The 25,591-nt window shown below is 33.6% G+C and overlaps 1 long non-coding RNA gene across 1 annotated transcript in view; it reads right to left on the bottom strand.

Moving 5' to 3' along the window:
- The window catches only part of LOC126772649 (uncharacterized), a 28,206-nt gene extending 15,447 nt beyond the window's left edge, over positions 1 to 12,759 (bottom strand). Inside the window, exons 1-2 of the long non-coding RNA XR_007669677.1 lie at positions 12,684 to 12,759; positions 12,396 to 12,581 (exon numbers count right to left, since the gene is read on the bottom strand). This is a non-coding gene — a long non-coding RNA (uncharacterized LOC126772649). The remainder of the gene's footprint in view (positions 1 to 12,395; positions 12,582 to 12,683) is intronic.
- Positions 12,760 to 25,591: the final 12,832 nt, after the last annotated feature.

Below are 25,591 nucleotides of genomic sequence, written 5' to 3' on the forward strand. Positions count from 1 at the left end.
TTCGTACCGCTACGCTGTAGAGATGATTTTACATTACATTCTTCACTTACCATAATAAGATTTCATTTAAATGTATTTTTTAGTTATGTAAATTTTATGTGCATTTAATTTTCATATATAACAAAATACCTCTAACGAATACCTTACTTATAAAATCGGAATGAAAAGCACGTCGTAAAACCTGTTGTATATGAACTTTAAGCGATAAATGATTAACTGTTAAATAATAAGCCACCGTACACTCGTAAAACAAAGATTAACATACAGTTACGGGTGTGAATAGCCTATTACTTTGATTTTTACGACTAAATAATCGTAAAGGAACCCAGATTATGCTACCAAGTTTAGAAGAAGCGCGAGCAGATATCGCAACGAATAAGCTTATTCCTCCTAAATTCGGTCGGTTTTTAATCGCGGACAATGCAAACGGGAGGCCTGTTTTGATGCACTTTTATTTTACGACGCACTCGTAACATAAAACGCAAAACGTCTCAACAACGGTTACGAGCCCATCAGCGAGAAAAGGACAGAGCTACATTCGTGAAGTTGGTCTTTTTCATGTATATCGGTACGTAGTCAATAAAAAAATATTTATAAACTATTAGTTTATCATTGATTCCAAACGATCGACATATCTATAGGCAAGTTTTAATACGTAGGAACACCAGATACGAGATAGTTAGATTATTTGTAGGTAGGTATAATTACATTCATTTTTACATCGACATAAAAATAAAATCTACATGAAACAATTGTTGGACATCACTACATCGATAATATACGTTAGGTACGTACGCTTAGATATAGGCTAGCTACCTACATATAATTGTGACTACTTCATTTGGCCGAGCACGGAGTGGACTGTGGCAATTCGCGGTTTCCCTAACCCAAAATTCCGAGTAATTAAACAACTGAAATTTAACTGTATCTAGTATAAATTTAATAAGGATGGGCAATTTAGAGCGCAAACGGGCTGCGCGTTTCGGTTTGGCTTAAAACCAAAATGAGGTTTGGGAAACTATTCTACATAGTTGAAGATAGGTTAAATAATAAACCTAACGATATCTATACAATATGCATTAGATATCTACCGATTGCTTATTTTATTATAATATGCAATGAGATTTGATTATGTATGAGACAAAATACTTACTTCTAAAATGGTTATTTTGTGGAACTTCCAGTTCTAACAAGCAAGATTTGATTACATTTAATTTGCATAGCTAGGTAATTAAAATTATTTAAAATGATAAAAATATCTTAAACTGTCTTTAATTTTAAGGATATATAGAAATAGATATAGTAATAAGAATTTCTATCAAGTTAAATAGATCCTTAAATATTTATAAAATAAGAAGGAATCTGATTCAAAATAAAATGCTTAAAATCACAGGAATTGTCAAATAACAATCGGCGAAATTTTAATTGAACAGTGGAACCGAGATTCGAGCAAACGCCGGGTAAACGTCGTGAATCGCCCGATAATAATGAAAGTGATGGCAGTGACGCCATCAGTGTATGAAGCGGCCGTTTCGGCTACATAAACAGCCCGTATACTACTAAGACCGGATTATAATGGCACCTATTTGCACTCTATTACAATGACGGCAAAGACGAAAGTTGAGTGTTATTCGCTCTGCTAAAACAGGACGTCCCTATGGCTCTCCCTCTACGGGTGACGGGAGGGGCACGCGCGCTCGGTTTACATAGCGAGACAAAATGGCCGACGATTTTGTCGCATATACATTGAGATCATCAAACAGTGTGATGGTTTCTTGGCTTTGATGTTATCTCTACAGTGAAGATATTGAATACTAGTGCTCAAAAATGTTCTGTTCTAATGATTTATTATAGGGAACCTTAATAAGCACTAAACTAACTGCACTATTTCTTTTTTTTAATTCATTAAAATAACAAGCCAATATATGTATACCTAGGTATAGCTTACCTAGCTACATCATTCTCAGTGGTCATTCTCATGAAAGACTAGCCATGCGCAGGATTGTAACAGACAGCAGAAGTGTAAAAGTAGGTATGTGCGCAAAAACAAAGGCACACCAAAATCAGATGGGACGCAAAATCATACATATCCAGAAAGAGTTCAAGGACCAAGGAGATTGTGAGTACTATCAACTCGGACGCCCAGTCCAGTATGAATATAGGACATTAGAATATGCTGAAGTTTTAAGCTAGCAACTAGATTAAGCAGTAGGTTGTAAAGATATGCTGAAACCTTTTGTGTATAAAGAGCAAGACACAATACCTTCCTATGACAAAATAAGAGAGTTCATAGAAAAACTCGATAACCTGGTCGATGCTGGTGTTTCGAAAAGAAAGGCTTTGTATTTTACACTATTTACCCTTGTGTTTGTCTTGTATTTCATAATCTTTATCCAAGTGGTGTAATATTATACCTAAATAAGATTTTTTTATCTGCTTATTTGGCTTTACGAATGTAAAGGTTTAAGCATTAAAAGGAAAAAAGGAGTATTAGGTATTTTAACGCTAAGCAAATCTTCAACTTCAGCAGTTCTTGAAAAGTGTCATCTTTATCATGTAGGTACACATATGTTACACGTTACGTACATATATGTTACATGTATATATAATCCTTTGATTATCTTCATATTTCTTTGGCTGCCTCGTTGGTCTAGTGGTAAATATAAAGCCGCAGACACGGAGTTCCTGGATGCAAATCTCAGGTCAGGGAAATAAAAAGTTATCGACTATTTCTGTCGAAAATTTTCAGTATCAGCGCCGAGTCTGGAAGTTGGAAGTGTATACACTCTCGTGCCTCGGAAAGCACATAAAGCCGTTGGTCCTGCATCTGAACTCTTTCCGATCGTGTCGGATTGCCGTCGCATCGGATTATGAGAGTAAGGGAATAGAGAGTACACTTGTATGTGCACTATAATATGTCCTGCACAGTTGGCTAATCTCTCATGAGATTGGAAATCAATCTAGAGGACATTATTATTATTATTTCGTTGTCAATATTAAACTACAACTCTAGATTACTTATATCTTTTACTTTCTCAGAACAAAAACTTCTTTAATCATTACCCTTCTCTAGTAGGTAGATACCTACAAATAATGTACCTAAAACATTTTTTTGGATTGCAATATACATTTTTATTATTACAATAACATTGCAAGTTTATGTCATATAACATAATTGCAAATATATCAACTCACTGATATATCTTAAATCTCTTAGAAACTAAACAAAATTCATTAACATATACCATATGCCATAATTTATAACCACTTAGCAATCTTTGATCCAGACTTGGTACATATAAAAACATACCACCTAGAAATATAATAACATTTGAATACTTATAAGTAGGTACGTATATACCTATCTATATAAGTATTATAAAATGTCTATTTTCTATACCAGTTTGATACCCGGTACCTACCTACATGTTATCATACATCTGTTATTTATAAAATGATCTTCATATAGTATCTAATTTAAAAACTAGCGACCGAGAACAATAACCTTATTGGTATTGGGTTTTTTTTTTCGAATTGTGTAATACTGTTGGCCTTACTGGCCTCTACAGCGTCACCAGGCGGGATGGGCGAGTTGAACTCAGCCGGATGTTGGGAGCCACACAGGGCTCAAGAGAGGCGGACGTCCTAAGGGTACCTCCTGTGAGGCCGGACCTCGGCTTAGGACTCCGTTGAAATCGGGAGGGGGGTATTGGTAAGAAATCTACAATAAATTGAATTATAGACCAAAAAATATGTTCTTAAATAGATATCCATTTAAATAGTTATCTACAGGTAACTTGTCCGGAAATCATCAACTACCCTCATATTCTTATGATGCATATAGACATACCTTTATATACTTTTTAATGTTTTTATACGAAATAAATAGTTTTAAAATATTGTATAAGTATTTCGTACATATGTATCTACCAATCTAATGAGACAAAATACTATTATAAATTGTAATAACGTTAACTGTTTATTGATATCGAACTACAGGCGTTTATTATAGGTATAAATATGTATAGATATAGATAAATATATTTCTATTATTTTTCCTAATATTTTGGTCTATGGTATGTATATACCTATAGCCTATAGGTATTCGAAATGGAACTTTGTCGGCCATTTTTATTAGACTCCGCCCATCAGAATGTTCCGAATAATCATTAACTACCCTCATATAATATTTCATAGGTATATATGATATATATCCTATATAGTTTCAACCACCTACCACCAAGGTCTATACATAAGTTATATCTGTATATAATCTGTATTTATATAATTATATATATATAAGTGAAATAACACCAACTGACTCATCGCGAGATCTCCGGAGTCATAGGTCCGATTGACTTAAAATTTAGCAAATTTACTACTCCTTTCGTGACGTAGACGCTTAGGATGCTTAGGATTTTAAGCAAATCCTATCCAAAATATATTTTTATCATCTAAAATTTGTGACAAAAACTTTCAACTGAATTATAAAATTAAAAGGTCCACTTTGTATGAATTTAAGCATACGAAGTCGGGACGGGCAGCTAGTATTTAGGTATGGTGACAATCTCAGCAACTAAAAATCCTACTTGTAAAATTATATTTGCCTTACCACTATAGCTAATTAAGAGCAGTAACCATCAACCAATATGGCAAATTTTACCTACCTACTGATGGATTCATTTTTATGTATTTATTTATTATATATACATATGAACTCATTATGAGTATAAAATATATATATACCTACCTACCTGGGTATACCTATTATCATCGCAGATGAAATATTTCATATTATATTTTGACTGGTAAGATTTGATTTGAGTAGGAAATAAATGCAAATGCAGCTAAATATGTGATGATAATTTCTATATCGAAACATTAAAATCATACATAAAAGGTTTGCAAGTCCCTATATACCTATGTCACCTTCTGACGCAAAAGTTCAAACATCATAATTCCATTTGTGTGTAAAAAGAAGTTATGGATTTAATTATTCATATAATTAACTAAGCAGCTAAGCTAGTTATTTATACCTACAAAAATATATATATACAAAACATATATTTATACCTACTTAAAAATACAAAAATTTTAAAAACATTTTCTTAAATGTTCATCTATTAAGGTCTTAAATAATAAGTTTGCTGCATTTCCTTTCTTTTTATTATTGACTAGCTTAACCCGTGGCTTCGCTTCCATGGAAGTCTGTTTGGGATGAAAATGCTTCAAAATCTGCCATTTTAACGTTAAGCATATTGGAAAACTAAAATGATCGTGATAATTTTAACAACTTTTCATAAACTCGACCGATTTTAATGAAATAAAAAATACACCTTAGAATAAGGTACTCCTTATAACAAATCAGTTATTTGCATTTATAATTTTTAGCCGATTTAAAATTGCCCAAGACAATCAGACAGACAAAAATAAAAATATTATTATTTTGGCTTTGGTAACTAGCAAATAGCTATATTAACTTGAAAAGCGGGACTTGTTTTGAAATCACAATTTCAATTTTATTTATTTCTATAGGTAAATAGGATAGAATATAATATGCTTTATTGTACACCAAAAGAGGTTCAGAAACATACGGTTTTAAACACAAACAAAACTATTAATGTACAAAAGACGATCTTATACAAGAGCTACAAGAGCAAAGTAGATTAGCAATTTCTATTAAATTAAAACACCAGTCTCTTATAGACGAATAGAATCGAATCAATAAATGCAAAATTAATATTAGTCCTGCTTTTGATTATCACGATAGCAAAAAAATGTCCTTTGATAAAATAATATTACTTTATAATCTAGCATCATGTAAGACTATCATTAACCGTGAGGCGGGGGCGCTCGGATATTTTCAGCCGCTTCCCGCGTCGACATGCGCCGACTGCGCTGTTTCTTTTTGCCTTTTTCGACATTTCACCTTTATACTGATAACTATGTAGCTTTACGGTCTTAGATAGAATGTTTCCGAATGAATTTTTTGCTTCTTCGTGAACAGACAAAACAGAACGAGATTCATATCACTATTTTTGCATTCATTGATATATAAATGAATATAAATTAAACTTTAAACTACAAAAAAACACGTTAAAGCAAAGAATTTCAAATCGAAGTAAAATAAGAAAAGGATTTATTATTATAAACATTAAAACTCTGATACGAGTCTAACATTTTTTTGTCTAAGATCATTCAATACATAATAAAAAATATGTAGATTTAAACTCGCTTTTAATTCCGAATATTTGTATGTTCCTTATGAACGAGATAGGAAATATTTCCTGCGATACAATCTATACCATATCGCGTTCATAGTCAATATATTAGAAAAGCCATATCAACAAATTCAAGATAGCGAAAGGAACTGAGAATAGTAGGTATTAATTTTAATTCAATACAACCACGCGTAACCGGCGGCATACTAAACTAGTAAACAATGGTGGTGGTCAAAAGAAATTATCACATACGCCATTGTATCCACTATTGATATTTTATTTCTGGTTCTAGATAGAACTTCTAGTATATGAAAACAATTTAAATAATATCTGACTCAGATGAGAATCTCATTGCGATTGAAGATTATGTTATGTATTTCATTGAACTGTAAATGTATTTTATAGTAACTTATTATTTCTTTTCAATTATTAAATTTTATTAATTGAATCTCAGTGAACTTCAATAAGATGTTAAATATATGGGATATAGATATATTTAATATCCAATCTTTAATAAAAAAGATAGGTATGTAGATATATACCTTACCTACTTACCTTACCTATAACGCCTAAATTTCGCAATGATAGAAACTAACAAGGAAAAAAAAATTATTTCTTTTACTGTTAATATTACTATGATTATTATTAATAATAAAGTAAGCAGGTAGGTAGCTAACCGCCTTGTACAAATTATATCTTGATGCAATCCCTATATATCAAGAGTTTTTAAAATCAAACAAAGTTAATATAAATTAAACTACAAATCATAAAAAACTGCATTTAAATGAAATTCATTAAATGTCTTCAAAAAAATATTTGATATCTATCACATTCCGTCACGTGACAGATTATGACGCCTAATAGTAACAAAAACAAAAGTAATCAATGTTGATGGCAGATCCGGTGTATGGACGGACACATGATCTAAGTGTTATGAGCCATTATGTAATCGACATACCACGAGGTACTCAATAAAACAATCACGCGATTGGGCCTCCGTCGATGGCGTGAAAACAAACAACGCGCGAGAGTTGAATGCTAACACGCACCGGCGCCTGCGCACGCGCCGCATGATATCCGTCGAAACATTTATTTTTATTTACGCTTTATGTCCGGGATGCAGGACCGCGATGACGGAGAAACGACCCACGAAACTGATGCTGAACGATTGGTGGTGTTCTTTGTTTTTTTACATGATTTCGAATGTTATTTTAACACCATTGCTAGAGAACCAATTTAGATTTCTAATATCTCATATAATCATTATATTCGGTAATGACTTTTTGAATTGCTCTGGAGTTACAAACAAAGAAAATACATCAGTTTTCTGATACATTGAAAGCAAGTCAAATGAGAATTATTTGTACCTAGTTCAAAATATTTATTTAATATTATATTACTAGGTAGCACTAAAAACACTTTCTATTTTAAATTGTTGACAAAGTATTAACAAAGATTTCATTCGTTTGTATTCCTATTTAATATTACCTATAGGCAGATATAATTAAATTAGTAAGGAAGTATCTTGTATCTAATAAATGTCACACCAACTATTGTACCTTAGTAGGTAATATTTAGTATATACACGTGTAGTTACCCCTAATTATATGAATGGGCCTAAATATTAGGCCCGCTCATTGCTAAAATTTTAATATCCTACGCTATTTTTAGCTATTATTTTGCTTGAATAACTCCTTAATAAGATACTGAACGAAATAAAAAAGTAGACTTTCTATTACACTTGCTTATTTAAATGGGGCTAAATAGGCGTGGGTACAAAACAATTTAATTTTCATTCTTTTAACCTTCTTAATTATATTTCACCGCTTAATTAGGTCACTTTTACAGACCTAAAAAACTTTCAAATATTCTTGTGTGTGTTTTGTATGTGTGTGTAGTTTGGCCAAAGATATTTAAAAAATCGCCTTGACGAACGGCTTTTTATTTCACTAAGACATACATAATTCGCTTAAAATATACTACTTATAAACAGATTTTAAAATTTGGGTCTATCTTGAAACTTACTTAGGGAAAATTCCACGTACTAGATTTTTTAAGGTTGTACTCTTAGGTAGTAATAATATTAATTTTACCAAAAAAATATAAATAGCTGTCAGTCAATAAATAAAACATCCGTTTAGTGTCTACAGTAAATAATTAATTATTATAGGTTAATATAAATTATAAACGATTATGTACTTTTATTTAAGTATTTCAATTTGAGACATTTAACAAGATAATAATATGAACGAATGACTAGGACTGAGTAGAACCTCATAACTTGGTAATTAATGTTAAAGATAATAAGCCCTTTAAACTGCGATACCGTTATTAAGGTTTGTAGTGTCATGTAGGCGTGTTTGTTTAGGAACTTGTAGAATAAGCGGTTGGAACTTTATGAGTTTACTTGATTACCTAAATAAGGGTGAAACGGTCTATTCGGAACACCTTGGCTATCGGAATAAGTGAAAATGGCTTTGTAAGGAAACGGGTACACATTGCATGAAACCAGAAGTAGGTGATTAAGTACAACTAATAAATGTAAGGAATTCTGCCTAAGTAACTATAACCTAATACGTTATAATTTATATGAGCTATTTTACATATAATTTGTGGTATGTAGGAGTAATTTTAAAGTGTAAGTAATTCGTTTTATTCTTTCTCTACTACTATTGGAGCAAATCTTATTTAATATTGACAAAAATACATACCTAAGTTTAACAACTGAGGTAAATTGTTTTACTTATTATGTTTTCATCAATAAGGACTAGGAGACTAGTTAAGAAACTAGATTTTATTTTCAGAAAAAAAAATACTAACATCTGTTTACCTTTGGAAGACAAAGAAGTATCAAGTGAAATAAAAGATATAAGCAGACATATGCAAAGATGATTATTATAACGGTGAACGGCCTTAGTATAGAACACTTCAAAATGCATTGATGTAGGGTTGTCGTTTTTTATAATTTATAAAAAGTTTAATTATAAAATACGTTTAGGTAAATTTCAACTGTTTTTAGACGATTTTGTATTTCGAATATTATGTTGTATACCTAAACTAAAGCAAACCAGCATATAATTGTTTCAAAAAGAAAAACATTAGATGTAACTTATTTAGAAAATATTGTATTACATTTAAATGTAATAATGATTTTTACGTTTAAGTGAACTAACGAAATATCATGTAGATACAGATCGAAAAAATCGCCAAATAAATTCATAATGAACGGCAACCCTACAACCCAATCAAAGGTCAATAGGATAATTGCCGTTCAAGAAACAAATCATACAGTGCATAAATCAGTAATCCTTCCTTACATATCTTTGACATTATCAAGACGAGAAAAGACTGGAACCGACGCAAATGATAACAAAAACGTCGTCCACTTGAGAGCGGAGAAAATTTTACAACCTATGACACAGAGATTGGTTATCTCGTATGATATATTTAAAGAAATCTTTTCTGAGGTTAGCTTATGATTGTATCTACAAATATTTGTGAGCTCAACGGTATACGGGTCGCCTAGTGATGAAAATCGCAGCATCGAGCACCCGTTGGTTGGGCTATTGTAATTCACTCTTAGAGCATAAGTTTTAGCTTTTTGGTGGGGGGAAATAAATCAGTAACTCCTCGAAAACATATATTGATAATATTTTAACAAGCATCTTATTTCACATGATTTTCAATAAGGAACTAGAGCACTTCCAAATCTGGTATTGTTGAATTCAAAAGCTTTGACAGTAATTTTTTAATTTTTTATCTCATTAATTCTCACTCGAATAGAATTTTTTTTTAAATGCCTAAGTGTCTGAGTCCCCTTATAACCGTTTTCGTCCACGGCGGCCAGTCTCAAGTGAGACTAGCCCACTGCGTAATACATATTATAGCATTTTCTATTCCCTCACTCTCATAATCCGAAGGGACGGCAAATCCAACACGACCGGAAAGGCTTTTCCGAGACATGGCAGTGTGCACACTTCCAAATTTCAGACTCCGGGCTGCTACTGAGAAAATTGTTCTGGTGAAAACAATATTTTTTAACGGTCCAACCTGGAGTTTTAAACACATGACATCGGGATCTGCGGCCTTATATCTAACCACTAGGGCATCGAGGCATTCGAAAAAATACTTAAGTAATAGTTTATTTAAATAGTGATGGATAATTTATACAAGTATGAACATAGTATATTTTTGCAGTAATTATGTCCATAAGTGGGCTAACTTAAGTTTTGTATCGTGAATTTTTTTTTACAATTTCTGAACTTGCATCGCATATTTATCATAGTGTTGACCTATAAAATTATGGCCATATTTTATTTTTTGCAGGAAAATATTTACTTATGGTTAATAAAATTTTATTATAATTTTTTATTATCAAAGGAAAAAAGGCAATTAAATTTCCTATGCGACTAGATTCGTTCATATAATATTTAGATCACAATTATATTAGTTGTTCGATTATTATAATCACATATATATATAAAGGTAGTACTTGTATTGGTACGTGTTTTTCTCATTTGGTTCGCAAGAGTGGAACGCCGTAAACAATCTCGGAATCACGAGAATTGAATATAGATATAATAAGGGATTTTACCAAACCGAACCTGTCAAATTCGTATAACCTATTGCCGCTGACGAAATACAAATGCGTGAAAATATTTATTTCATTTGAACGTCATCCAGAAAAACAAAAACTCTTTTATGCGATTCTTTTTGAAAATTGGTTGAGTTAGTAAGTGTTCGTGGTTCATATTATGCTGGTTGTGTTATGCGTGGGTTAGCGTTCACCGTCGGCAGGGAAACGATACACGTGATTCTGAATTTAAATTGCCCAATCAATTTTTAATTTCGTTGCAGTAACTGGCCAGTGTGGCATTTTGTTTATATTTATTCAACCATACACAATAGAAGGAATTTTAAGTGTAGATTTAAAAATGTTCCCACTGTCTACATATTTATGTGCATTTGGTATTAATTCGTTAATAAAATTAAGTAGTTAATATTGCTCAATTAAATCGTTGAATAAATTGGCCTTACTATGAATAAAATAATAAATTTACCAACAAAATTAGAAACTTAATCAAACATACATAATTTTCCTTATATCTTATGTTTAGAGTCGCTTTGGCTTTACTTGCCTACTAATTCATCATATTAATAAGCAAATTAAATGGGTGCCTACTAAAAAAAAAAAAAAAGATTAGGGAGGTACATATATCTCCTATCTAAGTAGACAGGAGTAGGATTTATTATGTTTACTTATTAGGTACCCTTAACAAAAATAAACAAGGAGTTAAGTATTAAATACTTATACAAAAATATTTTTATAATTAAATGTATCACACTACATATTATACCAATAACAAAATATGCACCTACACCAAAAAACTGGTTTTGGGCGCCATTTATTCAATATGGCGCGCGACCACGGCAAGTTATAAAGCAGTAAAATGACTTCAAAATATACCTACCAAAGTAGGTGTTAGGTATACAAAATAGCAATCAAATTTCCATATACCTAGTAAAGCTTATTGTGTAATTACAGGCACAAGGGACATAAAATATTAGTTCCCAAGGTTGGTAGCGCATTGGCTATATATGCGATGGTTGACATTTCCTACAATGCCAATGTCTAAGGGCGTTTAGTGACCACTTACCATCAGGTGGCCCATATGCTCATCCGCCTTCCTATTCTATAAAAAAAATGCTTTTTAGCTTAAACAACCTACCTACCGACTTATCTTAGTAGGTATAAGAATAGTGACTTTTAAAAATAAATGTACAGTTGTCTTATAATAAAAGCGTAGTAGTCATTAAATTGCGATAGGTTATATATATTTAATGTATCTACTTACAAATTTTGTACCCATAAAAGTAGATAGGTACAACAAGGGAAATATAAAATTAAACATCTAGGTAACACATTTATGCAGATAATAATAGGCATAAATAATATTTCCACTAATTAGTGGAAATAACATATTTGTTATATATTGTATAAATATATTCATTATAATAAAAAAATTAAAAAAAATATTGATTATGCCTCGGTATAGTAGAAGCAAGAATGTACCTTACGTACTTAAATATTTATTATTAATATTAACTAGGTGACGAGCTCCTTAGACGTTTTTTTCTTGAGTGAAAATGAAATTAAAATTAAAGAAATCATACCTTACTAAGCCTTATTTTCAATATTTAAAACCTTGGAAAACGGATTTAATGCTTTTTTTCTCAATAGCCAAATGTTCAATCTTGTATTTCATGTTTTTCATAAGGAGTGAGAGAGATAACGATACATCTAGCGGCTGTTAAGGGAACGAACGACAGTAATGGCGGACGTATACAAACACAATATTGCTGAAAAGTAATCATTTAATTGTTACTTTTAAACGACACTCACTCACATTACACTTTATATAACTAGGTATACGATAAATTAACTTTTGTAATTATATTTACCTGTCCTAATGACTAAAAATATTTTTTAAAAGACACAAACTATTATCGGTCGTTCGTCACACACGGCAACCGTCGCCATATCCAAATCCGGTTATCCAGGGACGTAATGTGATCTATCCATTTCAGTTCATTATTTAAATGCAAACATCAAATATTTATTAAATTGTGACTTAAATAGTTTAATTTATACATAATTAATTATATTCTTTCAAAATTAAGATTCAACTTCGAATATAAGTAAATTGATACATTTTCTTCATTCCATTTAATAAATTTAAATAATATCTCACTGAAGGTTTTTCATTTCATTTCATAAGCCGAGATGGCCCTGTGGTAAGAACGCGTGAATCTTAACCGATGATCGTGGGTTCAAACCCGGGCAAGCACCACTGAATTTTCATGTGCTTAATTTGTGATTATAATTTATCTCGTGCTTTACGGTGAAGGAAAACATCGTGAGGAAACCTGCATGTGTCTAATTTCACTGAAATTCTGCCACATGTGAATTCTACCAACCCGCATTGGAGCAGCGTGGTGGAATAAGCTCCAAACCTTCTCCTCAAAAAGAGGAGAGGAGGCCTTTAGCCCAGCAGTGGGACATTCACAGGCTGTTACGGTTTTGGTTACGGAAGGTTTTTCTGATTAGCCAAAGTACAATCTACCAATATTTTATTATAAATAATGTTAAAAACATTAGTATTATCTAGTAAATGTAACACTACTTAGTTTAATGAAATATGCAAACAATCAATAATGTTCGGTCAAATATATTTATGTATTAAGTAATTTGATAGCAGCATTTAATTTAGTTGTCGTGTCTTGATCGTCAATTTATTTAGTAGGCTGGACTGGCTTTTCTTTTCGACTTAGCTTTACATCTTAAAAGTACAACGGCAACTACAAGACAGGTTAAATATATTAATAATACATTACATTATTACGATATAATATTTGGATATCTACATTATTTAGTAGGAAATTTAAAATGTATTGATAGATACCTAATTGTATGATTGTTAAAGTACTTATATCTCTATGCTATACCTAGGTGTCTATGAATAAAGATAAAGGGTAACTTTTTATTGAAATCCGTCACGGCACTTAAAGTATTTTTCGCTATTCCTTATTGGTAGTATAGAATTTGGTCCAACGCATCGACATGAAACATTCATCCTAAGTATATCATATCGTAATATACGCGTGTATTTATATAAAAAGTTGCGATCTATCTATCTTATCCCAGCAATATTGGTTACACACACTATAGTGTCATAAAAGTAAATAATACAAAACTGCAGTATTAAAAAAAAACAATAAAAACAATCTAAAATAGTTATAATAAAATAATAAATATTGAAAAAATAAAAATAATGTGATTTTATTTACTTATTTATTATTCACGACACATTTCGTCCCTGTTTACAAGGGCTCCGCCCATTACAAGCAACAAAAGTCGACAGCGGCGTTCCTTCAAAACATCTCGTTTGGAGGCCATTTTGACGAGTGAGCGCGAAAGAGATAGCATAACTAAGCGGTATCGCTATGAATGTACGTGCGTGAATGAGACAATTATGCAAAGTTAGTATCGTTGTAATGTTGCTGAGAACGGGGAAAGAGCGTGGGGACAGTTTCATTTCACAGTTTATTTTGTTCACACCAGTGCGCATCGCGTCATTAGACATCAGCTAATCTACTTCAACTATAAAGAAATAAAATATATTGCGTGTTAATCAAAACAAATTTAATTCGTATTATCGTTTAATTATTTGAAATATTTTTTAAAGTGAAAATAGTGTCAAAATTTAATGCCTAAATTAGATACATTATTTATTTTCACAAAATATAATTTGCAAGCAAAGCAATTAGCTCATTTAAAATTAGAAACTAATTTTATAATTATTGTCATATTTATCTAATAGATCTCGATGAGACATAGGTACTTTTATATTGTTAAAAAAATATTTTGTTTTATACTTCACTCCATTTGTTTTAATAAGGTTTCAATATGCTTAACCTACAAAAAATCTATTTTATTTATTTATTCGTGCGTACCTAACTTCAAGTAGGTTAGGTTATAATGGTATTTTTTATTAGTTACAATATCAACTAATCTACATATGCCTAATTAGCTGCATGTCTCGCATAGCTTAAAATCTAAACGTAAGCAAAGTTTAATTATAAGTACGTACATGCTTAAAATAGGATAAAAATGTAAATGTACAGCTGAAATGGAAATGAAGATAACAAGCACCTCATATCATGCTATTGCAAAGTTTTACTAAATCTTCAAATCCACGTTTACGACACCTCCATTCATTTGAGTGCTACAAACGAGTCGTAAAACTCGGAGCGAATAGCCATCAAATGACGTCAACTACCGCCGTGACGTGGTCCCGCACAATGCCGCTAGATGGCGTTTTACGAAGCCACACTAAGCATGCTCATAAAAATAAATTTTATTGTTATGACGAAAATAAAACGCTTGTCGTCAATTTAAACATCATTTTACTGTGTAATAAGATTTATTTAACGATTAACAAGTGTCTTGATGAATTTATATAGCCGAATGATGAATAAAGCAATAAAATCCGTTTTTACGATCATGTTATCGTCTCTATTGGCGGTTACGCTATGTTTTCTTTGCGATACTACGTAACGTGCGATTAATATAATAATTGTGAATCATAGTAAATACAAAACGTTTTATGGTATCATTATTTTTTGACAAATTATCGAATAAACAATTATTACTATTTTTTGGCATTGGACCTACATATAATTTATAATAAATTATTTGTAGAATGTTATCAAAAGACAACTGGTTATGGTTTGAGTTATCTCTATTGACAATATATTTAAATTATACGTAATCTGCTTAACATTACAACCGCCATTTATTGTTTAAGATTTTTGCTTTCAACTAATTGAAACAGCAACTTTGCAAATTAAATTGCTGCAAAGCTTAAGGCCTGTGCCACTAGATGGCGATTTAACGTAAAAAGTATAAAAAAAGAAACCCGAAATATCTTAATTATTTGAGATTGTTTTGTTTAAGCTTTAAAAACAAATTTGATTTTATTTTGTTTTCGAATTGTCGTATAATGTACAATTATATATTTTTTAAGTCTTGAAAGCTTAACATAACGTCTGATAGATGGAGTAAGTATAGCGAATGCAGTTGCATCAATCAATGGTCACATAATTTAAACTTAGAATATTAAAAGCAATTGTTATTATTTCTGCTCATTATTTAAAGAACTTGCCTTGTGACTTTTTAGTGGTCATTTTCAGGTAACAATATTTATGGTCAAATCAATTACATTGAATTAAAATAATGAAATATGTTTTGAATTATTTGAATATTTTCTTTTCATTTTTTTATATGTTAGATTATTTTTTTAGATAATATTCACGAGAATTCCCAACGTAATTTTTTAAGATGTTTTTCAAACTTTATATTAACCCTTGACCCTTGTGTATGTAGGTAACTAAAAAAGTCAGTCTTAGCCAGGAAGTCGATTTGAACTTACTTCTTCTATTGTCGAATCGATTTAAAACTAACTAGGCGAGTTAAAAATGCAATAATATTCTCTCTAGGATGTAGGTACTGGTCTAATAGAGGAGGTGGTCGGTTGAAGTAGTTTTCAAAGGCTAATTGTATAATCGGGCATTCCATCTTTAGATTGTTGCCATTTAGTTTGTTTCGACCAGTCCTATAATGCAACTGATTTGTGCTAGTTTCTGAGTTTTCTTTTTAATATTGATGTATATATCGGTGCTATAGACCAATTTATAATCCAACCAATAACATATTGGTGTATTTATAGTAAATAAGAGTTTCATTCATTTACATTATGTGTATATTATAAGACGACAAATGCAGGAAACGTAAAAGCTTATTCCTCACCTTATTATTATAATACTTATTATTAAAATTATTATTATTATTATTATAATTACTTATTATTTATAAGGTGATAGGTCCTGTAGAATAAAATTTAATTGATTTTCATGCCAACACTATTAATTTATCATCCCTACATGAAGGATTGCAGAGTAGACGTTTAAAATACGCCTATTTATAAATTATACACGTGATGCAGTGGCGTCCACCGTAAAAGAGGTTTATAAAACTGCAGATCTCCTGGTTTCAAGTCTCAGGCCAATACAAAGTTATAGGGGTTTCTTTCTTCCTGCAAGCTTGGAAGTTAGTAGTGGAAACAATGCATTACCGCTGAAATCACGGTAACACATGGTCAGCCTAATTATTTTGATCTATATAGGTAGGTACATCCGTGAAAATATTAGAAAAATTGTTATAAATTATGACATTTATTATATTGATACAAGACGAAAACTCAAACATAGAACACCGATTGGCTGACTGCGGCAAAAAGCGTTAAAGAATGGCTTATAGCGAACCCAATGCTAAGTTATCGTTGTTGATGATACAGATTATTTTTATGTATAAAAGGTTACTTACTCTTAAATTAGTAAGCTTATGGATGATAGTATACCTTGGGAATGAAACGCTCGCCTAGGTCAACAAGGAAATACTCCGTCCTGCCGATACCAGCTACCTTAATTATCCCGGCTACACGCTTGAAGAATCCTTCAAAGCGAAAGCCGGAGTATGCTTGTTCGTCAGGACGGATGTTTGCTGTCACCGACTGCGCTGCTTGGAGGACCCCTCCTTCTCCATGTTGGTGGTACGTGTGGACCTGGTTCGTCAGAGCCGAGTCTACGTGTGCCTCTACAGATCCCACAATGGTGACTTGGAGACAAGCCGACTATTTGACCATCTTAGTCGGGTGGCAGATGCTGCGCAAGAGCAATTTCCTAACGCGGAATTGGTGTTTTTGGGGGACTTTAATGCTCACCACGAATCCTGGTTGAAATCCCTCAAAACTGACCATGCTGGAAGGACTGCTCATGCTTTTGCTCTCACACATGACTTGACCCAACTGGTTGATCAGCCCACCAGGATCCCAGACATTGATGGGCAAGCACCTTCTCTACTGGACCTTCTGCTGACTTCTCACCCGGTAGAATATCAGGTTGTGGTTCAGGCTCCTCTTGGCTCTTCGGATCACAGCCTTATTTCTACCAGAGTGCCACAGGCCAAGCTGCCGCCACTAGCGGTATGCAAACGTCGCGTTTGGCACTATAAGTCGGCGGATTGGGACGGTATGCGCGATTACTATGCGTCGGTCCCTTGGAAGGAACGTTGCTTCAGTGGGAATGACCCGACAGCTAGTGCCGCTGCCGTTGCTGGCGAGATCATGCTGGGAATGGAATACTACATTCCTAGCTCAGATCTCGTCAGTAGGAGTACGCGTAACCGTTGGTTCACTCGTGAATGTGCCGATGCTGTATCAGCTAAGCAGGCGGCATATCGCAAGTGGATCAACGGCTGCATTAGCGGGGCATCTAACATTGACTCACTGAAAGCAAACTATAATAAAAATTCCAAGTCCTGTAGAAAGGCATACACGAGAGCGGATGCACAGCGCATTGTACAGATTGGTCATGACCTTGTTTCGCATCCTAGGGGCTCCCGTAGCTTCTGGCGTCTGACCAAGTCTGTGCAAAACAACTTCTGCCAACCTTCGCTGCCACCGCTCAGAAATCCGGACGGATCGCTAGCTCACAGTCCGCAAGAGCAAGCTGATCTCCTGGCTAAACTCTTTGCCGACAATTCCGTCATCGATGATTGTAGTGCACTGCCACCTACAATACCTGCATGTGGCCATACGATGCCTGACATTAAAATCAGGCAACGTGATGTGCGTGCGGAGCTGCAATCACTTGATGTACGGAAAGCTAGCGGTCCCGATGGAATACCAGCCATAGTGCTGAAGAAGTGCGCAGCGGAGCTGTCTCCTGTGTTAGCGCGCCTGTTCCAACTTTCTCTCTCTTCGGGAAGTGTGCCGGAGGCTTGGAGAACAGCTAATGTGCAAGCGGTTCCCAAAAAAGGGGATCGGTCTGACCCGGCAAATTATCGGCCAATAGCTATCACCTCAGTACTTTGTAAGGTGATGGAACGGATTTTAAACAACCAACTGATCCATTACCTAGAAGATCACTGTCTAATTAATGATCGTCAGTACGGTTTTCGACCAAAACGGTCCACAGGTGATCTTCTAGCGTACGTAACACACCTCTGGGGTGAAGCTATCGACAAGCATGGAGAATCGTTGGCTGTCAGCCTCGATATCTCCAAGGCTTTCGACAGGGTCTGGCACAGAAGTCTTCTCTCCAAGCTACCGGCATATGGTCTGCCTGCTCAGCTATGCACCTGGATTGCCAGCTTCCTACACAAGCGTAGCCTTCGTGTTTTAGTAGATGGTTGCGCTTCACAATTCTATGTAGTGAATGCTGGGGTCCCCCAGGGATCTGTGCTATCTCCCACACTCTTTCTTTTGCATATCAATGATATGCTCTCCCTTGGGAACATACATTGCTATGCAGATGATAGTACAGTGCATGGTGGATACCACGGACGCGCAGTGGCTGGGCGGGCGGAAACTGAGGAGAGGCGGGAGAATCTTGTCATTGAACTCGATAGGACGTTAGATCTCATCGCCAAATGGGGCTCTGATAATCTTGTTGAGTTTAATGCCAAGAAAACACAGGTATGCGCTCTCACGGCGAAAAAGTCAACATTTTCCCCTCTTCCCTCCCTCTGTGGTACTCCGCTGGTGATGCAAAGCAAAATCGCCATGCTGGGGATTGACGTTCGCTGCGACCTTAGTCCAAGGGATTACATCGAGGCTGTTATAAAAACAGCTTCACGGAAACTCGGAGTTCTGAACAAGGTGCGGCGCTTTTTCACGCCACAACAACTGTGCCTGCTGTACAAAACACAGGTACGGTCTTGCGTGGAATATTGCTCGCACCTTTGGGATGGCTCCGCTAAGTACCTACTTGAGGCCTTGGACCGGTTGCAGCGACGTGCCGTACGCATTATTGGCGACGTAAAGGTCACAAACACCCTTGAACCTTTACAATTGCGTCGTGAGATAGCAGCACTGAGCGCTTTCTATCGACTGTATCACGGCGAGTGCTCTGAGGAATTATTCTCTCTAATTCCTGCTTCCCCCTTCCTTCTTAAGTCCACGCGGGCTGGTTCTCGATGTCACCGCCTAACTGTGACATCAATTCCATCGCGAACAAAGAAATTTGGCAACTCCTTTCTTTGTCGCACTTCCAAAAAATGGAATTCCTTACCAGCTCACGTATTCCCCTCCTCTTACAACCTGGGTTCCTTCAAACGAGGCGTGAAGAGGCATCTTGCGGGCCGGCAAGGCGAAGGCGGCTAGTGCAGAACGTTTTTCCCGTCTGTACTGGCCGTCGTCGCGTTTGGACTCTACTACCACTTACCATCAGGTGGAGTAGAGTCATTTGCCCTCCCGGCGATATAAAAAAAAAAAAAAAAAGGAAAAAAGTCAAGTCAATAAATACATTTTAATTTCAATTTGGTATTCAAGACTACATACAAGTTTGGAATCATGGATTTGTTAATAGAAGTAAGTACATGTAAGTAAGCTTTATAAATGGAAGCTTAAGTAATCTGTCTATAAGCAGCGCTAATCGTTAAACATTCCAACATTTTCGAAGGACGTTAAAATAAATAGGTACATATTTGAAGTGCTTTAGATTTAATTGAAAGAACTCAGCCCAAATCATTAGCTGTAAACGAAATTCTGTAAACTTATGTCTAAATGTCAATTTATTTTCTCACCAGTACTCATCTTTTCTGTAGAGCTACTACGTGGATAATTTATAATATATTTTTGAATCGTTTCATAGATACCTTGAGTCTGATGCAGCCTACAGAGTTCATAATGAGTGCTATCTATGTAACCTTAAGGAGTGAAAAACTTTTTATTTTCGACTATATTAACACGGGACTGCTGAACATTAAGTTCAAATCAGTAAGAAGAAATCACATAAGCCACTAGAAAATATATTAAATTCAGGTATCAATATACAAATTATGAGATGCATTTAGATTCGATAACATAACAGAGAGTAAGTAGTTCAAGTGAGTTATTGCGACCAATTGATTCATTGAACTAATGCCAAGGTTTACTGCCAAGTCCAAAAACGTCTGTTCACTATTAATAACAACTAATCCGTCTAGATGAGTCGGTTAATCTTTACGAATAATACTTTAGCATTCGAAGCTGACTGACTTGGATAATGTGACGATCATTTTAAAATAACAGACGAAAGGTACTCGGTCTGTTATTTTCCCTAGGTTCTTAAAGCCAATTTGTAACCTAATTATAACATGTCGTCGTGGTATAAAACTTGACGGGATTAAATTGAGCATTGATCAATTCGAGAGAATATCGAAATTCAATTATCTTAAGTGATTTAAGCTTTGAGAAAAAAGACTATCTTATTTCTCGAATGTTTGTTTTAATTCTAAAACATAATTAAAACTAAAAGCCAGTCATTAAATATGCACTGGTGTCCATTAACTTTAATTGCGATAGCTTTTTTTACAGGCATATTTAGTTACTGAGGTATTTTTTGTGTAAGTATTTGTTTTTCTGATACCATACTGTTATTTGACAATAAAATAAAACACAGCGGATGTCACTCGTAGATATACTTACCTACTTACTTTTTACAAATAAATTACGTTAGATAAGGAAGAAAGAAGTGGTTTCATTGTGTGTGTTGTGCTTATAATACAATTTCAAGTTTTTTTAATAGTATTTCATAGTTGATAACTTTTTTACCGCAATTTCAAGATATAATCTTTTGAGGTTATTAATAAACTTAGTTGATGAGCTCAACTTATATGACGAACTTCCTTCAATATTATTTTAGTAGATAATTGCTAAGGCCTAACATCAAACTCATGATATAATTACCTATATATTCCAAGATATTAGTACTACAATATGTTCATTTATTTTCTTATGTTTTTTTATTAAGAAGGCTTAGGTATTAAAAATGAAAAAGGTTCTTTAAGTTACTTTTATTTATTTTTTAATTTCAATATTTGTTCAAAATTAAGTGTTATTTCTTTAAAGTCAGTATAAATATTTAAGTATCTGTTTTTAATTGTTAAATGTATATAGTATTTTTTTGTATTATATCTTTAAATAAGTCATAGCAAATTCTTAATGGGTATATCCTTAAAGAATCAAACGTAAGTATCAAGCTAAAGCTAGTGATATCCTCTAAATAGAGGCAGTAGCTATGAAGGTTAAAAAATGAATTGTCGTATTGACGCAAGTTTAGATGTTCTAAGAAGCAACTTATTCAGTGTTATTAAAAAAGACAAGAATTAAATATCAAAAATCGAGTTACGGTGTTCTGGTACTTTGATGCGTGTATTTCTTAAATGATATAATCATTATAGTTGCCATATCACTTTCTAAGATTTAATCATCATGTTATGCGATGAGTTACGAATTCGTTCTTACTCTACACGCAATAAACTTATACGCGACATTTAATTATTTAATTTTTTAAATTGATATTTGTTTTATTTTATGATTTTTTATAACCTGATTCATAGTTTGTAGAAATGTGTAGGTATAAGATGGCAGGTATTGAATATATTAAATATTATTCAATACTATAATGACGATATTAAAATTATTATAGATTCAGTCAATTCTATAGTTATATATAAGTGTATTATATATGTATAAGTGTATTAGGTATGTATAAGTTGTCTAACTTAATTGAACTGTAACCGATAAATGCAAAGTTATTTTATTTTACCAATTATTAAATGTATCTGTTTTGATATGTGTTTAGTGTGAAGATTTTATCTAATTGCTACGTGGTAGGGTTTTTGCAAGGAGGTACCACCCACTCATCAGATATTCTACCGCCAAACAACAATGTGTAGTATTGTCGTTGTGCCGGTTTGAAGGGTAACCATAGTAACTTCAGGCACAAGGAGCATAATATCTAAGCTCCCAAGGTTGGTGCATTGGCGATGTGCGGAATAGTTAATTCTTCTTAGATTGCTCATGTCTATGGGCTGTGGTGACCACTTACTATCAGGTGGCCCATTTGCCAGTCCGTCTATCTATTTTAAAAAAAATTCCACCAGTGTTTAACAGAGCATAACACATTGATTAACCATTTTAGGAATTTGCAGTTACCAATTTTAGGTCCTTTTTCATTTTTAGTATATAAAAATGATCGCTCTTCCTATCACCAGGAATCACTAGTTTGTTGGACCAAATGGACAACAAGCAACTCAGTTATTTAATAAATAAATAAATATAACCAAATTATTTGTAGTTTTTTTTTATGTATTAGGAGGCAAACGAGCATCGGGCTCACCTGATGAAAAGTGTCTACCATCGCCCATGAACATTGGCAATACACGAGTTCTTGCATTTGTAGTTGTTAAGCTAGAGTATTTTTAGGAATAGTTTTAAGTTCAAAACTTCAGTGGAATCTACACTTATCGTCCCTAACAGGAAGATTCAGGTCAACTAAATTATACAACTAACTGCTCGATATAGTTTGGCTATTCCCATAGTATTAAAAATGTGTTAAAGTATATTACATTGGAGCAATGCTACAGTTATTAAAACCGATTCAATTCTATAAAAAAGAGCTGTCTCAGCTACTTATAATTTTGGAACTTGAGTTTCCTTCGTAGTGTCGTAACAGTATAGAAATTCTTACATTGGATAGAATCAGTGACAATAATTATATAAACACGAGAAGTACAGACAGATGTATAACACTGACTCCACAAAGTCAATATAACATCCATCTTCTGATAAGATTTTCATTTCTAATATAATAAAATTCCGCTGATATATAACATTTTTATCTTTGTCAAGTAATAAATTTAAATGTTATATTAATAAATGAGACATTAATCTTACTTTGAATAATATATTATTTAATTGTATTTTATTATTATATAATATATGCCAATCTTATTTAATTCGTGTAAAATATTTTCTTGCCGGTTATTTTTAAATAATTGACATTTCGAACCTTTTATTTAATATATTATTGAAGTAGAATTTTTTTTTTTTTTTATAGAATAGGAAGGTGGACGAGCATATGGGCCACCTGATGGTAAGTGGTCACCAAACGCCCTTAGACATTGGCATTGTAAGAAATGTCAACCATCGCTTATAGCCAATGCGCCACCAACCTTGGGAACTAAGATTTTATGTCCCTTGTGCCTGTAATTACACTGGCTCACTCACCCTTCAAACCGGAACACAACAATATCAAGTATTGCTGTTTTGCGGTAGAATATCTGATGAGTGGGTGGTACCTACCCAGACGAGCTTGCACAAAGCCCTACCACCAGTAAGCATAAAGTACCTGTCCACTCATATTTGGTTTTGGCTTTTATAATTAAATGAATTAAATATTTACTGCCAACGTTTGCTTGGCAGAAGTGACAACATTCCAAGCCCCTTTACCCACTCCCCCTTTTTTGTCCCTGTATAAATGTATATAAATAAAGTATATACTAAAAATGTAGGTAAGTGATGCTGACTCATAAATATAAAATATAATTCATAAAATGGTTGTTTTATGAGATAAAAAACCGATAGCATCCTTTCAAATTTTTTACGTCATACGTTAATATTTCCTTATTTCGGTTTCTAGTTTTTCTGTCGTACAAAAAATAAACAAAGCAAGCAGGAATAACAACTTGTAATAATAATTCTAAGCCACATCAACGAACTGGTAGATAATAAAATATCAACTCACATGTGCGAAGGTTTTCGCCTGAGACTTGTATAAACGAAACGTGTTAGTAATAAATCGATCCAGTTCATAGACAGACGTCATAACAGTCCATTACGGGCGCATTGATTGATATCAATCATATGGCTAGCAATAAACCCATGAGGCTCGATAAAAAGGAAAATTACAGTCATAAAACCGCCAGTAATCGAGTCTGGGCAGACAACTAGACGCTGCGTCTCGCTCCGCTCGTATCCTCGTACGATGAAGACATAAACTATCAACGACTCCTTTATCTCTATTATGCGGGTGATACTTTAAACAAGTCAATAATGGTTCAATAAATGTCTATAGAACAGCATAATAACAAACCACGTGCGTTCGCCGGCTGCCTCCATAAAGTTTCGAATTTATATCGAGGTTTAGCCCCGGAGGCGTATACGAAATAATCTGAGCGGTGTTTACTGAGAGTTCTACAAACGGCGCAATTCACGTGACGTTTACGAGCGTTCAAGTGGTAGTAAAAATCGTGTTTACGAGCCACAGAGGGCACGCGCGGGCTGCGCGGGCGCCGCCGCCCGCCACGCGAATATCATCGCATCTGTCGCTTGAATGCGAATGAGCTGGCTTACTTAGGATTTTTCTTTGCAGGTAATGCGTTAGATAGAACTTTAAAGATTCAACGTAATATTGATAGTTGAAAATTGTAACTTGTCTATAGAAACCTTTATAGAAAGACGAAGTTGGATCACAATATTTAATCAATATTTTGTTATCTTATAATAATATGTTAGTGTTATCACCGCCTTGCCATCACCGATTTAAAAAAAGTGGTAGATACGGGATGGATGCGAACTGTTCAAGATCGGGATAATTGGCGTTCTTTGGGGGAGGCTTTCGTCCAGCAGTAAGCAGCAAAAGGCTGAATTATTTAATTATCTATTAATTATATATAATATTCCCTACTAATTTCGTAAGCTCGAATATTTTTTTTATTTGACCAAAAAAGTCGAAGCAATATGCTAATAGTACTCGATTATGACTGATTTACATAATTAAACTAGTTTTATAGTCCACACAAAAAAATAAAAACATTCCAAAGATTGAAACATTAATTGCAGATGATTATTATCATATATGTTACAAGCTTATCCTTACACGATTAAAGTTATATTCTACGATAGTTCAGAATATAAATTCTA

Source organism: Nymphalis io, chromosome 13 (assembly GCF_905147045.1).
Source record: "Nymphalis io chromosome 13, ilAglIoxx1.1, whole genome shotgun sequence".
Classification (NCBI taxonomy): domain Eukaryota; kingdom Metazoa; phylum Arthropoda; class Insecta; order Lepidoptera; family Nymphalidae; genus Nymphalis; species Nymphalis io.